Here is an 18,848-nt window from a genome sequence, read left to right as displayed (position 1 = left end):
ACCCAGGGCCTCCTGACCCGTGTGATGAGCTGGCCCATGTGCAGTGTTGATGTACCAAGGAGTGCCATGCCATGCAGGGGTGTCCTCCACTTAGGGGAGCTCCATGTGCAAGGAGTGCACCCCGTAAGGAGAGCCACACGGCGTGAAAAAAGTGCAGCCTGTTCAAGCACACACGGAGAGCTGACACAGCAAGATGACTCAACAAAAAGAAACAGATTCTTGGTGCTGCTGGCAAGAATACAAGCGGACACAGAAGAAGACACAGCAAATGGACACATAGAGCAGACAACCGGGGGGGTGGGGAAGGGAAGAGAAATAAATAAAAAATAAATAAATCTTAAAAAAAAAAAGGATATATAATATTATGAAATACAGTAATCGTGGAAGAAAATCCAAACAAAATTTCATTATTTGTAATTGCTAAAATGTTGGTAGATTTTAACACATATGAGAATACATGAAAGTTCAACTGTTAAGTAAGATAAACAATTGAAAACAATTCACCTTTGAGATAAAAACTTAAACCTAGGTCTAATGATAGATCTGATGATTTTAGTCAATGTTTAAATATTTGGTCATATATGTTATTGAAGTCTGGAATGGGATTGGGGCAATTATTAGCAACATTAAACCAGATTGATTCTGTTATTTCATACTGGAGGACCAAAGCAGAATGAGTATGTTAGAGAACTTTTGAGAAATTAAATGCCAATGTTTTTACAACTACTTGACAGCCATAAAAAATAAATCAGATTTGTTCCTTGTAAAGAATGTAGGGCTGGCTAAACATCAAGATGTTGCTATACAGAAAAAAAAAAAACAACCACAGACAAAAACAAAAACTGTAAAAGAGCTGTTTTCACCCTAGAATATGCAAGAAACTGGAGAATAAGAACTGAGCATGACCAGGGCAAAAGGTAGAGGAGGGGAAAACAAGGGAGGAGAAAGATTTTTAAAAAATTTGATGTTGGTGATAATTATTCATCTAAACCTAGAAATGCTGATTTTATTTGACGAATCAGCAGATTTCCTCAGTTTATTTATGTATTCAACAAATATTCAACAAGGTCCTATTACGTACCTGGTACCATTCTAGGCACTTACAATATAGCAAAAAACAATGGAAACAAAAATCTTTACCCTCATAGAACATATATTTGGAAGGGGTGGAGTTGGCAGGAATGTATGCACACAATTTACACATAGCTATGAATTTAGATTAGATGGCTATTTTTCTTGGTAACCATAGTTTAGCTTTCAACTGTACGTACTCTTGGGGATTGAATTATATCACCCAAAAAAGGCATATTTAGGTCCCAACCATTGGTCCTGTGGGTTTGAATCCATTTGTAAATAGGACATGTGATGGTGTTATTAAAGATGTACCCAACTGAATGAGGGTGCGCCTTAATACAATATGGCTAAAATCCTTATAAGCAAAAGAAATTGGACACAAAGAGAGAAGCCATGGGAGAAGCAAGACACTGGAAGTCAGCAGAACCTGTAAGAGAAAGGAGAAGACGCTGCCATGTGCATTGCCATATGACAGAAAAGCCAAGGAACTCCAAGGATCACCGGCAGCTAGTCCTAGAATGCCACTTTCTTTAAGGACAAAGCATCGCCTTGCTGTTGCCTGTATTTTGTACTTCTGTTCTGAAAGCTGTGAAGGCAATAAATTCCCTTTGTTTAAGCCAACCCATTGTATGGTATTTGTTTTAGCAGCTGGGAGACTAATACACTTACCTTCTGAAACTTCTAGTTAATGCTAATATTGATGCCCCTATTACACATCTACTTTCTCTGAGAACTTTATTTCATTAATAACAAAATCTCCTTGCATATGATGATCTGTCTTTTTAAAATGTTCATTTTATTTTTAAAGAAGCTTTAGATTACATAAATGTTACATAAAAAATATAGGAGATTCCCGTATGCCCCGCCCCCTCCCCCTCTTACACTTTCCCCCATTAACAACATCTTTCATTAGTGTGGTACATTTGTTACAATAATGAACATGTATTGAAGTATTGCTACTAATCATGGAATATATTTTACATTATAGTTTACACTCTGCCCATGCACAATTTTACAGGTTTTGACAAAATGTAAAATGGCCTGTATCCATCATTGCAATGTCAAGCAGGACAATTTCAATGCCCCAAAAATGCCCCCATGTTACACCTGTGCTTCCCTTACCTCTTAGAACCTCTGGTGGCCACTGCCTTTATATCAATGATACAAGTTCTTCCATTGCTAGAATAATAAAAAGTCTATAATAGAATAATAATGTCTACTTTAGTCCATTGTTCATTCCCCAATCTTGAGGATTTTGGGATCGTGATGCCCACTCTGTTTCTAATTGAGAGGGGGCTTAGATCCCATGGAGACAGATGGATGGAACTGTCTTGCTTGCAGTTACAGACACACTCTGTTCCCTGGGATGGGTGTTGTCCATCATCATCTCCTTGTTAGTTGTCCTGGGTGAGTCCAATAAGCTAGAGAGTAGGTGTTGCAGCTCTGCTGAGATTCGGGGCTCAACCATCACATGAACAGACCAAAGATTTAAGTCTCTGGGACATATATTTAAAACAAGTATGTACTAATTACAGGTTCAAATTAAAGGGGCAGAAGAGCCATGTGTCGGAAAGCTATAAATGAGTCCAACTCTGTTACACTGGGAGCATAAATTCAAAAGTAAGGCCCACTGACAGGGTGCTGATGATCTGTCTTAATGGCAAACAATATAATTAAGAAATAGACCTAAATCGTATGGGGATTTAGGACATTGAAATGATATCTTACACAAAGGAGTGGGGGAGTATTGGAATAAAGTCAGTGTAGATAAAAGCTGAAATTAATAGAATAGAGAAAAAATATTAGAAAGGATAAATATAAACAACTGGTTCTTTGAGACAATAAAAAGGGTAAGTGTTGCAGTTATTGATGAAGCAAAAGAGAACAAATGCTTATACCACATCAAGGATGAAAAAGGAGAAATAACCACAGATATAAAAGAAATTGTAAGAATTATATGAAAATACATGAAAGTTTAATTTTAATAAATTTAATGATCTATAGATAATATATGAATTTTCAAGAGAGGGCTTAAATAGGTTGATTAGCTTCAAAGAGATTGAAAAAGTGATTAAAAGATACCATTTTAAAAGGCATAAATGATTCACAACTGAATTATTTCTAACATTTAAAGAACAGATGAGTCTAATATTATTAAAACTATTTTAGATCAGAGAAAAACATGGAAAGCTCCCCAGTTCATTTTATGAAACCATAATTAAACGACAAACCCAATAAAATTACAGAAAAGGAAACGTCTGATGAACTTTCTTATACATATAGATGTTAAAATCACAAATAAAATACTAGTAAATAGAATTCAACAGTGTATCAAAGATTGATAAGCTATTTTGACCAAATGGTTTTTATCCCAGGAATGAAAAAAAAGTTGTTCAATATCAGAAAAATCTATCAACATAATTTACTACATCAATAAAAGAGAAAAACCATATGCTCATATCATTAAAGGCTGAAAAGGCTCTTTGGTATAATTCAGTTGCCATTCATAATGAAACTCTTGGGTAAAGAAGGAATCCAGAAAACCATTTAAATATGATAAAGACATTTGTTCACCTAAATTGTTTTTACTGAACATCCATTATGTGCCAGGCAGTGTTGTACATGTTCAGAATGGTACAGCAGTTAATAAAACAGACAAAAAACCACAAATAAAGCAAACCCTGCCTTCATGGAACTTACATTAGCATTTGAGGCGCAAACCCATAAAAAAATTAACAAGTTAAATATATAATATGTCAGATGGTAATAAATACTGTGGAGAGAAAAAGCAGGGAACAGAGGGTTGCCAAGAGCTAGGGTGTAGGAATAGTCGGGGAAGGACTCATTGATTAGGTAACATTTGAGTCTTTATAGGAGGGCAAGAATATAAAACAGATGAAAATCTCTGCCCTCATGAAGCTTATAGTCAAGTGGGAGGAAGACAAAAAATACCAAATAAGAAAGGCATATAGTATATTATATAAAATTTATAGTATATTAGAAGGTTATAAGTCCTATGGAAAAAAAAAGATAATGGAGAATAAAGGGGGTTCATGAACCAGGGGATTTTGAGGGGAGGTTGTAATATTAAATAGAATCGTCAGGGTATGCCTCATTGAGGCCTAAGCAAAGCCTTGAATTCCTGTGAGAGAATTAGGCAAGTGAATTTCTGGAGAAAGAATGTTCCAGGCAGAGGGAAGAGCCATGCTGAAGGTGCTATCAAGGGAGCAGGCCCGGCCTAGTCAAATAACTGCAAAGAGGTCAGTGGGGCTGGAACAGAGTGAATAAGGGAGCGTGTACAGAGCAGATTATGTTATTAATACGTCAGGCCTTGTAGGCCATTGTAAGTATTATTTAAAAAATAACTTAGACTTTTCTTTGTCTTTTTTAAAATAAAATTTTATTGAAGTGTATCATTCATACATGAACATATGTAAACATAAAGTGTATAGTAAGAGTTGTGAATTTACAAAACATGCATGTCATCATACAGGGCTCCTGTATAACACCCCACCACCAGCACCTTATGTGTTGTGAAACATTTGTTACAAACTATGAAAAAGCATCCTCAAAATATTATTACTCCATTTTTTGTAGCAGTGCTTCAGGATGTGTTCATCAATTGTAACAAATGTACCACACTATGGAAAGATGTTGTTAATGAGGGAAAATGTAGGAGGGGATGGGGTGGAGTATATGGGAATCCCCTATATTTTCAATATAAAATTTATATAATCTAGTTTCTTTAAAAATTAAAAAAAACAGAATAAACGCTTAATATTTTAAAAAATGAAGTAAAAATAAAAGTTTATGTCAAAAAGCAAATATATATATATATATGTTACTACTAACTGTAGCTCATATCTTATATATTTGGTATATTTTCCCCCAACCCACCCTGTTATTAACACCTTGTGTTAGTATTATATATTTGTTATAGTTCATAAGCAAATGGTTTCATATTTGTTCTGTTAACCTCAGTTCATCTTCCACCACTGGATTCCCTGTTTTATACAGTGCCAGGCTTTGTAGAGTCTAGTCAAAGTGTACACTCAGTGGCTCTCATTTTCATCAGAGTTGTGCTGTCACCATGTCAGTCAATTTTAGAAAGTTTTCATTACTCCAAAAGGAAAAATCCCATACCCCTTTATACCCCCAGTGTTGTCCCTTAGAATTGATATATCTTCTTTGCCATAGCTGCAAAAAATATTACATTATTACTGCTATCATCCATAAATTACGTTTTAATTTTCCTGTCTATGACCATATTCTTAACACTTTGTAAAAGAAGAACATTCTTATATTTTTACTTATAACCATAATTTTCATCCACCACTGAAATCACACTTAATGATATTTAATAAAGGAAACACCCTTGTAACTATTTTCCATGTCAAGAAATAGAACTGAGAGCTGATGTGGCTCAAGCAGTTGAGCACCAGCCTCCCACATGGGAGGTCCTGGGTTCAGTTTCTGGTGCCTCCTAAAGAAAACGAGCAAACAATGAGCAAAACAGATGAGGGAGCCAACACAGGGCAGCTGATGTGACTCAGTAGTTGAGCTCTGGCCTCCTGCAGACAAGGTCCTGGATTCAATTCTCAGTTCCGGTATCTCAAAAAAATAAAAAATAAAAAGAACTATGCCAGTCAACCCAGAAGCCTTACTATGTACTCTCTCTCCAACAAAATCCTCTCCTTTCTTCCAAAAGTATCCATTATTCTGCCATTATTATAAATTGCTTCCTTATGTTTCTTTATAGTTTTATCATCCAAGTGTGCATCTCTAAATACTATATTTTACTTTTACCCATTAAAAGCAATTTGGCATGCCTCAAATTTTTTTTAAACTACAGGTTCTCAAACCCTCCATTCCATTGTTTACCATACACTTTAATTTGAAGAACCCAGGCCATTTCACCTGTAAAGCTATTTATAATCTGAATTTTGCTGATCACAAATTGTGCAGTTTTCCAATTGAACAGTTGGTTGTTCAGCACACTCCTTTGAATTTTGTGCTTGATGAAAATTGGCAGCAGAATCCAGAGCCTTAGTCAGGCTAAAGGTCTATTTTTGGCAAGGCTGCCCATTATGTTGTGCTATAAATCTTTTTTTTTTAATTTAAATTTTAGCAACCATTAATCCTCATTGCCAAGATTCATCAATTTGTTGGGTCTTGCAAAATCCCAATATTCTAATTCTGTAATTTCCCTTCCATATATTAGGTTGGAAAAATTTATAAAGAGATACATCTCAGCTTCTATTTCTTGGTCACCCAGTTCATATAGGAAAGCATGATAATTTCTTGATTCTTTGCTTTATTTGCCAGTTTCCAAGGTAATAGATTGGTTCCTTATCTTCCAAAGAGACCAGTTTGATGGGTTTCAATCTATTGTAATTATTTTTATTGTAGTTCAAATTGTCCCATCTTTGGCCACTGGAAACTAATTCAAGTTGGATCCTGAGAACTTTTGCCTTGACCTAATCCTAGTAGTGTCAGATAATTTCCTTGCTATCCAATACTACTGATATGATAAGATAAGCACATCTCAGATCAGGAATGAATCACTTCTTTAAGATGCCCTAGTTTCATTTAGTGGAGAATAGTATTTTAAGACCACTCTTTCGGCCCTAGGGTTGCTCCTTGCTGCTGGGTTAGTCATTGTTTATGAGCCTTTTCAGTTGATATAGTTTAGTAGATGTATTGTGTGTGTGTGTGTGTGTATGTATAATCAAATACTTTGTGTTCATACTGATAGTTTCAATTCAAAAGCCATGAATATAGGGTTCCATGTTAAATCTACACCTTGCTTTTCACTCTGAGAATCCTTGTTCTTAAGAACACAGGGGATGATAGGATTAGACTGTTTTATAATTCACTTGCTTTTCCCAAATTACTCCACCTATATGATTAGTGAGAACAGGGAAAGAAATTTTTTTTGCATATGTGCTTTCCCTTCTCCTACATTTTAAAAAATGATTATCCTGTATCTACATTGTTAGAGTATATAACCGGTACATACTATGCCCCTTTTAACCTTCATTTAGTTTTAATTCTAAGAGCTTGTCTGTGCCCTTTATTCTTGAAAATCAGTTTTGCTGAATATAAAATTCTTGGCTCAATTTTCTTCCATGTGTATATTAAATAGATTGTTCCATTTTCTTCTGACAAAAAGTATTAATGTTGAAAAGTCTGATAATCCAATTTTCTTTATCTTTGCTTATTTTTGGTCTAGATGCCAAAGGTTTTTTTTTCCCCCTTAAAAGTCCAGTAAATTTACTAGATTATATCTTCATGTTGGCCATTATAAAGTAGGTCTTCTCAGGTACACAGTGTGCTTTGTCAATATTAGTTTTTTAAAAAAGTTTTTAAAGAACATTTTCTTGAATTTTATTCTGTTCTCTAACTTTGATTTTCTTTCTCTTCAGGTATTCCTTTTCATGTGCTGGATTTTTTTTTTTTTCCCTGTCTTCAGTATTTGTCACTTTCTTTTGAATTTATTTTATCTCTTATTTTTAACAGAAAATTTTTAGAGCAGTTTTAGGTTCACAGAAAAATTGCACAGAAAATACAGTCTTCATTTATGTTTTGTTTTAAAAAGATTTCTTCTGTTTCCAATTATTTTCAAGTGCATATTTGTTTCTTGAAGGAATTGTTCTACTCTACCTTTAGTTTCTTCTGAGAGTATTATTTTCAATATTAGCCCTTGCCTTCCTTCTAAGTTAGTCCTCATTTTGGAAATGATTTTTTTCTTTCATTTATGATTTTTTTCCCTGAGTTCTGTCTTCTCATTTCTGAATTTTTGTAATTATGATTTTCTTAATATTTTAGCTTATTTTAAAATAGCAAATTACAATTTTAATGTGTTTTGTGGGCATGTTTTTCAGGCTGTTTTGATTGTCTCGAGGGATGTTAATTCTCCTTATTTTCTTTTTTTCTTATAACTTTGTGTGGGATTTGTACTGAGACTTTTCTGTTGTTCATTTTTACACAAAAATTGCTTTCTTAAAACTTTGAAAAGAGTAATTGTTCAGAATATCATTATTAGTTCCATAGATCTTCTTCTGCTGCTGTTTTTTTATTTTTAAATTTTTTTAAGAGGTACCGGAGATTGAACCCAGGACCTCGTACAGGGGAAGCAGGTGCTCAACCACTTGAGCTATATCCGCTCCCTGTTGTTTTAATCAAGTGCTAAATAATGTGGTGATTTGCTTTCTGAGATTTCCTGACTCTGTACTTCTTCCTCAGTTGTTAACTAGACCCTCTTTCTTTTGTTTCTGCCTTATTTTAATAGCCCAATTTTGATTCTAATCCCAGAAATTTCTCCAGTATGATGCTGTGTTTTGGCTGTAGGTTTTCAAGAGTTCATGTTTTTCAGCCTTCTCTAGCTCCTTTCAGAACTTACCAAGAGCCCTTTGTACTCATCTGCTTTTGGTTTGAGCAAACCTCTTGCAGTGTCTACTGCTCTGATTTTCAGAGAATGGTTGTTGGCTGTTCTGATGTTCTGTTATCTGTCAGATGCCCTGTTGCTTCCTTCTGCTTCCTTCCACACAAATGTTCTTTCCATTCAGATAATGTGTCTTTTCTTGGCCATCTCCAACCACTTGTATTTTGGGGTTTATGGGGCTACTTTGTCACCTAGCTTTGTTGTAAATGTTGTTCATAGATTTTTGCTTCTATTATCTATTTGCTTTGTTTTCATATGGTGCTGTGGGGAGATTAAAAAACTATTCTGTGATTTCTCAGATTCTCTCATTTACATGAGTTGGATTTTTACTCTGAGTGAATGGGGAGTCATTGCAGGATTGTGACATGATCTTACTTGTGTTTTTCTGACTGATATGCCAAGAAGAGACCACACTGGTGTAAAGGAAGAAGCAGTATTTTTATAGTATTCTATAGAATACTGTAGAAATCCAGGCGAGAGGTGATGTTGGCTTAGACCAGGAGAGAAGTGGTGGAGTTAGTGAGAAGTGGTCAGATTGGGATATATTTTGAAAGTATAGATGACAGGATTTTCACATGGATTGGATATGGACTGTGAGAAAAAGAGAGTATTCAAAGGTCATTCCAGTTTTATGTTATTTTATCCTGAGCAACCAGAAGAATGAGGTTGCTTTCAACTAAGATGGGGAGGACTGTGGGTATAGCAGATTTTAAGAGTAAATTTATGGGGAGCAAAAGTGGCTCAAACAATTGGGTGCCCACCTCCTGCATGGGAGGTCCCTATTCCATTCCTGGTGCCTACTGAAGAAGATGAGCAGATGCCACAACCAGCAGGGAGCGAAAGTGGCTCAAGTGGCTGGGCACTCACCTCCTACATGGGAGGTCCTGGGTTCCATTCCTGGTGCCTCCTAAAGAAGAGGAACAGACAACGAGCAGGCAGATGAGGGAGCCATCTGGGGGAATGAAAAAAAATAAAAATTAAAAAAAAGAGTAAATTTAGGAGTTTGGTTTGGACTATATTAATCTTGGGGTAACAGACCTTTTTTTTTTTTAAATCAATTTTATTAGTACATATTAATAAAACATACAATCCATTCAAAATGTACAGTCATGGTATTTGGTATAATCATATAGTTGTACATTCATCAATTCAATCATTATTAGAGCATTTTCATTATTCCAATAATAATTTTAAATAAACAAAAAACAAAAACTCATCACCTCTCAATCTCTCTATGCTTCTCCTGCCATTCATAGCTACTATTCTTTTTCTGTCTCTCTACTTTATTTGTATTTATATTTTGGATAGATGGAGTCAAGCAGTATGTAGTGCCTTGTGTCTAGTTTCCCTTAGTATATTTCCTCTTTTTTTTCACCCTTATTGGAAGAGTATTGATATATTACTGTATACTACTATCTGTAGTTTGCTTTGGTTGTATTTTTGCCAGATAATATCTTGTAGCATACATTTTTTCAGTTTCAAGGAAAAACAGCCTTATGTGCAATATTACCCATATTCATATTTCACATGAGGTTTCACTTTGCTATACAGCCTGTGTTATATTTTTAGCTTTCCTTTTAGTGGTCATGACCTCAGACTTACCCTTTTAACCACTGCCATACTCACTAATATCTCTGTTAGTTACAGACATTATGATGTGCCTTCACCTTTTCTATTAATCTCCAAAGATTTACAAACAATCTTTTTCCCAATTCTGCACAGATTAACCCTCATTTTTCCATTCTCTAACCTCATTCTATATTCTGGTGACCTATATTCTAGTTATTAACTCCATGACTTGACACAATATATTTAGTTCATAATAGTGCAATCATATAGTATTTGTCCTTTTGTGCCTAGCATGCTTCACTCAACACAATGTCCTTCAGGTTCATCCATGTTGTCATATGCTTCATGACTTCATTTCTTCTTAAAGCTGCATAATATTTCATCGTGTATATACACCACAGATTGTTTATCCACTCTTCAGTTGATGGACACCTGGGTTGTTTCCATATTTTGGCAATTGTGAATGATGCTACTATGAACATTGGTGTGCAGATGTCCTTTCATGTCACTGCTGTCAATTCTCCTGGGTATATACCTAGTAGTGGTATTGCCAGCATGTGGCAAATCTATATTCAACTTCTTTAGGAACTATCTTTTAAATAGTGGGCATTCTAATGGGTGTGATATGAAATCTCATTGTAGCTTTGATTTGCATTTCCCTAGTGATTTTGAGCATATGTTAATGTTGTTTTTTTTTTTTTGCCATTTGTATTTCTTCTTTTTTTAATATACTTTTTTATTTTTATTTTTTAAAAGAAACTTAGATTACAAAATGTTACACAAAAAATATAGGGGATTCCCATATGCCCTGCTCCCTAGCCCTCCCATATTTTCTCACATCAGCAACATCCTTCATTACTGTGGTACATTTGTCACAATTGATGAACACAACTTGGAGCATTGCAACTAAGCGATGATTATAGTTTACATTGTAGTTTACACTCTCACATTTTTGCAGTTATTACATGATATACAGTCATCTGTATCTGCCATTGAAATGTCATTCAGGATAATTCTCAAGTCCCAAAAATGTCTCCAAATTACACTTATTTTTTCCTCTCCCTCCCCTCAGAACCTCCAGTGGCCACTGCCCCACATACATGATAAACGTTCTTCCATTGCATCACAGCAAGCCTACAGTAGAACAACTGTAAGTTGATTCTAGTCTATCATACATTCCCCAGTCCTGAGGATTCTGTGATGGTGATGCCTACTCCACCTCTAATTGAGAGGGAGCTTAGGTCCCATAGGGCAGATGAGTAGGAGTTTCTTGCTTGCCCTTGCATACTCTCTCTGTTCCTTGAATTTTCTTCTTTAGACAAATGTCTATTCAATTCTTTTGTCCATTTTTTAATCGTGTCTTTTGTCTTTTTATTGTTGAGTTGTAACATTTCTTTATATATCATGGATATTAAACCCTTATTGGATATTTGATTTCCAATTATGTTTCCCCCATTGAGTCAGCTGCTTGTTCATCCTTTTGACAAAGCCCTTTGAGGTGCACAAGTGTTTAATTTTGGGCAGGTCCCATTTATCTTTTTTCTTTTGTTGCTCATGCTTTGGGTTTAAGGTTTAAGAAACCACCACCTACCACAATATCTGAAAGATGTTTCCCTACATTTTCTTCCAGTAGTTTTATGATCCTGGCTTTTATATTTATGTCTTTGATCCATTTTGAGTTGATTCTTGTATAGGGAGTGAAAAGGGTCCTCTCTCGTTCTATTGGTTATGGATATCCAGATGCCCCAACATCATTTGTTGAAGAGACTGTTTTGTCCTGGTAACGTGCACTTGGTTTGTCAAATACCAGTTGTCCCTAAAGGTGAGGGTTTATTTCTGGACTCTCAATTCTGTTCCACTGATTGATGTCTTTTTTTTTTTTAAGATTTATTTATTTCTCCCCCCACCCCCATTCCCCCTGTTGTCTGCTCTCTGTGTCCATTCACTGTGTGTTCTTCTGTGTCTGCTTGTATTCTCATTAGGCAGCTCCAGAAACCAATCCTGGGACCTTCAAGAGTGGGAGAGAGGTGATTACTCTCTTGTGCCAGCTCAGCTCCCTGTTCTGCTACATCTTCTTACTTTCTCTCCTCTGTGTCTCTTGTTGCGTTATCTTGCTGGGCCAGCTGTCCATGTTGTCTGGCACTCATGTGCGGGGCAGCTTTCCTGTGCAGGGTGGCATTCCCATGCAGGGTGGCACTCCTGTGTGGGGCTGCATTCCCTCAAGGGTTGGCACTCCGCATAGGCCATCTCACCATGTGGGCCAGCTTGCCTTCACCAGGAAGCTCTGGGCATCGAACCCTGGACCTCCCATATGGTAGACAGGAGCCCAATTGGTTGAGCCACATCCATTTCCTGTGACGTGTCTGTGTTAATGCCTATTATTCCATGATGTTTTGACCACTGTACCTTTGTAATATGTTTCAAGGTCAGACAGTGAAAGTTCTCCCACATTGCTTTTCTCTTTCTGGATGCTTTTGGCTATTTGTGTGCACTTTCCCTTCCAAAAATTTTGGTAATTACCTTTTCTTTTTTTATAAAGTAGGCTGTTCGAATTTTTATTTATATTTCATTGAATTTATAAATCAGCTTGGGTAGGATTGACATCTTCATGATATTTAGTCTTCTAACCTGTGAACATGGAATGTATTTCCATTTGATTTGTTTGGGTCTTTTTTTTTTCCTTTAGCATTGTTTTGTAGTTTTCTGCTTATAGGTCCTGAATCTTGAACTTCTTTGGTTAAATTGATTCCTAGCTGTTTGACTATTTTCGTTGCTATTTTAAATGGAATTTTTTCCTGATTTCCTCCTCAGATTGTTCAATACTAGTAAAGAAAGATTACTGATTTTTATGTGTTGATCTTGAATTCTGCCATTTTGCTGAACTCATTTATTTATTCAAATACCTTTGTCATAGACATTTCAGAATTTTCTAAATATAGGTGTGCTGGTCGGGGCGGCTTTGGGCGGTGCTGCAGCTCCCGCAGCCGGAGCCTGGAGCCTGGGCGCCGGGCCTGGGGGTCCCCTGCGGGCTTGTTGGGCGGGGACAGGCCGCCGGGGCGCTGGGACCCCAAGCTCCGGCGTGCCTCAGGGCCTCAGGCCGGGCCTGAGGAGGATGAACTGGCTCTTCCCCCTGGCCAAGAGCGCCTCGTCCTCGCCGGGGCGCCCGGCGGCCTCACCAGCCTGCAGCAGCAGCAGCAGTGCCTCATCGAGTCCCTCCGGAGCTCCCACGCCAGCTGAAATACAGAAAGATGTGGAGTACAGATTACCATTCACCGTAAACAACCTGACAATTAACATTAATATATTGCTTCCTCCTCAGTTTCCTCAGGAAAAACCAGTGATCAGTGTTTACCCACCAATCTGGCATCACTTAATGGATAAACAAGGAGTGTATGTTACCTCTCCATTAGTAAACAATTTTACTATGCACTCAGATCTTGGAAAAATTATTCAGAGTCTCTTGGATGAGTTTTTGACGAATCCTCCAGTTTTGGCTCCCACTTCAACATCATTTCCATACCTGTACAGCAGCCCAGGCGGGGCGCCTCCTTATGCTTCTCAGAGTTTTCCATTTCTTCCTCCATATCCCCCACAAGAAGCCAGCAGGACCATCACGTCTGTACCTGCTGCTGACACTGTTTCTTCAACTACAAGTTACAACACAGCTAAGCCTGCTTTTCCTTCCTTCGGCGTCCTTTCAAATCTGCCCTTACCCGTTCCTACCACAGAACTTCAGCACCGGTAAGCCAAAATGGTTTTGGATACAAGATGCCAGATGTCCCTGATGCATTTCCAGAGCTCTCAGAACTAAGTATGTCACAACTCACAGATATGAATGAACAGGAAGACGTACTGCTAGAACAATTTCTGACTCTGCCTCAACTAAAACAAATCATTACTGACAAGGATGATCTAGTAAGAAGTATCGAGGAGCTAGCAAGAAAAAAATCTCCTTTTGGAGCCCATTTGGAAGCCAAAAGGCAAACTGTCTTAGATAAGTATGAATTACTTACACAAATGAAATCTACTTTTGAAAAGAAGATGCAAAGGCAGCATGAACTTAGTGAGAGCTGTAGTGCAGGTGCCCTTCAGGCAAGGCTGAAAGTAGCTGCACATGAAACTGAGGAAGAGTCTGATAATATCGCTGAAGATTTCTTGGAGGGAAAAACTGACATAGATGATTTTCTCAGTACCTTCATGGAAAAGAGAACAATTTGCCACTGTAGAAGAGCCAAGGAAGAGAAACTTCAACAGGCGATAGCAATGCACAGCCAATTTCATGCTCCACTATAGGTCCCATGTTTTTGGAAGCATGTCTTGTGCGTCCTCTCTGCTGGGCTCCAGGGAGGACCTTCAGGTGGTGAGGAACACGGCTTTGTCCGAGTCCCGGTCCCTGCCGCTATCCTCACTGGGCGGGCACTCTCCCCGACTCGGAGACCAGCAGCTCAGGTCCTCCATGCCGGACTCCTGGTCGCTGTTGGCCGATAGATCTGGGTCTGAGCTCTTCAGGTTGTCCTGGGTTAGGATCAGGACAGAGTCATCGTCGCCCTGGGAAGGGCTCCTGGAGGGGAACGACCGCAGGTTCCCACTGTAGTCCTGGGGTGTGTTGGCCGTGCCGTCGTCGCAGGTGGAGAGCCCCCAGTGCTTGCTGGGCTCGCTCTGCTTACTCTTCACTCGAGTGCGGTTTAGTTGGACTTCCTGAATTTTTTCCAGCCTCTAAAAAAGAAAACAATTTCAGGGAAAAATGGTAACTAATTTACCTCTTTTTTTTTTTTTTTTTAATATATCTATGCTTTTTGTACTCATTACTTTCCAGCTGGGTATAATGTTAATTAAGCATGTGTGACTTAGCATGGACATAGGTTCAAATCTAGACTTTATGACCCTGAACAAAATAATTAAATTCTCTGAGTCTTGTTTCTTCATCGCTAATGTAGGGGTGATAATACCTGCCTTAGCATCGTTTTTCTATAAAACTTAAACCCAGGTAAAGCTCTTGGCAATAGATATTCTCCTTTTCTGTATATGTAAAGGTTAGGAGGATTCCTATAGGGTTTTATGTGAACTAAAGAATATTAGAAATGAGGATTTATTTTCCTATCTAAGTTTTTTCTAAGTTGAGATCTAATTTACATACTATACAAGTCAGCCTTTTTTTAAAGAGGACAATTCAGTGGGTTTTAATATATTCACAAGGTGGTAGTACCATCACTATTTTCTAATTCCATTACATTTCATCACCCCAAAGAGTAACACCATACCCAGCAGTGTCTCCCCACCACCCCTGCAACCACTAATATACTTCCTGTGTCTATGAATTTGTTTAATCTGGGTAATTCATATAAATGGAAAAATGTGTAGCCTCAAAAAATATATAGAATCATGTCATCCACAAATAGTGAGAGTTTACTTCCTCTTTTCCTGTTTGGATGCTTTAAAAAATTTTTTTTTGTATAATTGCTCTAGCTAGAATTTATAGCACAATATTGAATAACAGTGGTGACATCCTTGTCTTGTTCCTGAAATTAGAGGGACAGCTTTCAACTTTTCCCCATTGAGTATGACGTTGACTGAAGGTTTTTCGTATATGCCCTTTACCATATTGAGGAACTTTCCTTCTATTCCTGTCTTCGTGTTTTTATCAAGAAAGGATGTTGGATGTTCTCAAATGCCTTTTCTACATTGATTGAGGTGAGCAGGAAGTTTTTTTCCCTTGAATTTCTAATGTGTTGTAGTACATTAATTGATTTTCTTATGTTGAACCACCCTTGCCTGCCAGGAATAAATTCCACTTCATGATGGTGTATAATTCTTTTGATATACTTTTGGATTCTATTTGCAAGTATTTTGTTGAGAATGCAACTATGTTCATTAGAGAGATTTGTCTGTAACTTTCTTTTCTTGTATTAATAGTATCTTTTTTTGGCTTTGATATTAGGGTGATGTTGGTTTCGTGGAATGTGTTGGGTAATTTTCTCTCCTCTTCAATTTTTTGGAAGAATTTAAACAGGATTCTTGTTTATTCTTCTTGAAATGCTTGGTAGAATTTACCTGTGAAGCCATCTAGTCCTAGACTTTGCTTTGTTGGGAGGTTTCTGATGATTGATTCAATTTTTTAAAATGTGAGTGGTTTGTTGTGTTCTTATATTTCTAGTAGAGTCAATGTCAATTGTTTGTGTCTAGGAATTTCTCCATTTCACCTAGGTTGTCTAGTTTGTTGGAATACAGTTTCTTGTAATATGTTATGATCCTTTTTATTTCTGTGGGGTCAGTTGTAACTTGGCGTTTTTCATTTCTAATTTACTTGCCTCTTCTCTCTTTTTTTCTTTGTTAGTCTAGCTAAGGATTTTGTCCATTTTATTGATCTTCCCAAAGAATCATCTCTTGGTTTTATTGCTTTTCTGTAATGTGTTTTTTTATCTCAATTGCATTTATTTCTGCTCAAATATTTTTTATTGTTTTCCCTCTGTTTGCTTTGGGATTCTTTTGCTGTTCTTTTTCTAGTTCCTCTGGGTATTCAATTAGATTTTTTATTTTAGCTCTTTTTTAAAAAAAATATTTATGTATTCTCGCCCCTATCCCCCCGCCCCCCCCCCTCCCCTGCTGTTGTCTGCTCTCTGTGTCCATTCGCTGTGTTCTTCTGTGACTGCTTCTGTCCTTATCAGCGGCACCAGGAATCTGTGTTTCTTGTTGTTTCATCATCTTGTTGTGTCAGCTCTCTGTGTATGCGGTGCCATTCTTGGGCAGGCTGTACTTTCTTTCATGCTGAGCGGCTCTCCTTATGGGGCGCACTCCTTGCATGTGGGGCTCCCCTATGCAAAGGACACCCCTGCATGGCATGGCACTCCTTGCACGCATCAGCACTGCGCATGGGCCAGCTCCACCCGGGTCAAGGAAGCCCGGGGTTTGAACCGCTGACCTCCCATGTGGTAGGCAGATACCCTATCCATTGGACCAAGTCCACTTCCCTCTTTTATTTTAATATACACATTTAGGGCTATAAATTCCTCTCTCAGCACTGCTTTCATTGTATCCCATAAATTTTGATAGGTTGTGTTCTTGTTTTCTTTCATCTCAGTATATTTACTAATTTATCTTACAATTTCTTCTTTGACCCAGTGATTGTTTAGGAATATGTCGTTTATTTATTGCGGCCTGCCTTGTAACCCAATATGTACTCTATCCTGGAGAAAGCAACGTTATGTATTTGTCAGTTAGGTCTAGCTCATTTATCATATGGTTCAACTTTTCTGTTTCCTTATTGATCTTATTTAGCTGTTCTATTTAATGATGTGAGTGGTGTGTTGAAGTCTCCAATGATTATTGTGGAATTGTCTTGCTTCTTCCTTCAGTTTTGCCAGAGTTTGCCTCATGTGTTTTGGGGCCCCCTGGTTAAGTGCATAGATACTTATGACTGTTATATCTTCCTGGTGAATTGTCCCTTTTATAATATATAATGGCCTTCTGTATCTCTTATAACTTTTTTGCATTTAAAGTCTGCTTTTTCCCCAATATTAGTATAGTTTTTGGTTTCTATTTGCATTGAGTATCTCATTCCAACCTTTCACTTTCAGCTGGTTTGTACCCCTGGGTCTAAGGTGAGTCTCTTGTAAGCAGCATATGGATGGTTTATGGTTTTTTTTAATCCATTCTGTCAGCCCGTATCTTTTGATTAGGGGGTTTAATCCATTCATATTTAGTGATATTATATAAATGAATTATTTACTCCCATAATTGTTTTCTTTAGCTTTTATATATCATATCTTATTTTCATCTTTTTACTCTTTTGGTTAGTCTTTCTGCTAGTCTCCTCCAAGCTCCTCTCTCCTGTCTTTTTCTTTCAGACTGTAAGGTTCCTTTTAATGCTTCCTGCAAAGGTAAATTCTTTTTCACAAACTATCTTAGTTTCTGGGGTTTTTTTGGTGAATATTTTAAACTTACCTTTATATTTGAAGGACAAATTGTTGGATAAAGAATTCTCAGCTGGCAATTTTTTTCTTTCAGTATTCTATTTGTATCATGCCACTGTCTTCTCGCCTCCATGGTTTCTGATGAGGAATCTGCAGTGAGTCTTACTAGGTTTGTTTCTCCCTTGCTGCTTTCAGAATTTTCTCTTTATCTTTGGCATTTGACATTTTGAGCAGTATTTGTCTTAGAGTAGGTTATTTACTTTTATTCTATTGGGGTACATTGTGCTTCTTGGACATGTAAGCTCATTTCTTTCACAAGAGTTGGGAAATTTTCAGCCATTATTTCCTCAAATACTCATTCTGCCCCTTTCCCTTCTGTTCTCCTTCTGGAATACCCACATCTCGTATGTTGTTGCACGTCATGTTATCATTCAACTCTGAGCCCCTGCTCAATTTTTTCCATTCTTTTCTCTCTCTGTTCTTCCCTCTCTTCCATTTCAGCTGTTCTGTCTTCTTTATCACTTATTCTTTCTTCTATCATTTAGAGTCTGTTGTTATATGCCTGTAATTTTTTTTTTTTTTTTTTAGGTGCCGCTCCAGGTATTGAACCTGGGACCTTGTATGTGGGAAGCTGGCACACAACCACTGAGCCACATTGGCTCCCCTGAGTTGATTTTTTTGTTTGTTTTGCTTGTTTTTTTTTTCTTTGTTTGTTTTTTGTTTTAAAGGAGCAACCAGGAACCAAACCTGGAACTGCTTATGTAGGAAGCAGGTGCTCAACTACTTGAGCCATATCTGTTCCCTCTAGTGCAGGGTTTCTTAACCAGGGTCCATGAACTTGAATTGAAATT

General features: G+C 37.3%; 1 protein-coding gene and 1 pseudogene across 3 annotated transcripts in view; both read left to right on the top strand.

The window, feature by feature from the left end:
* Positions 1–18,848, top strand: part of TPST1 (tyrosylprotein sulfotransferase 1) — a 167,011-nt gene that overhangs the window by 84,072 nt on the left and 64,091 nt on the right. The gene's annotated exons all lie outside the window — the stretch shown is intronic.
* LOC101432320 (vacuolar protein sorting-associated protein 37A pseudogene) lies at positions 13,200–14,418 on the top strand (annotated as a pseudogene).

Source organism: Dasypus novemcinctus, chromosome 23, assembly GCF_030445035.2.
Source record: "Dasypus novemcinctus isolate mDasNov1 chromosome 23, mDasNov1.1.hap2, whole genome shotgun sequence".
Classification (NCBI taxonomy): domain Eukaryota; kingdom Metazoa; phylum Chordata; class Mammalia; order Cingulata; family Dasypodidae; genus Dasypus; species Dasypus novemcinctus.
The sequence above is the reverse complement of the archived record's forward strand: the minus strand, read 5'-3'. Positions and strand labels throughout refer to the sequence as shown.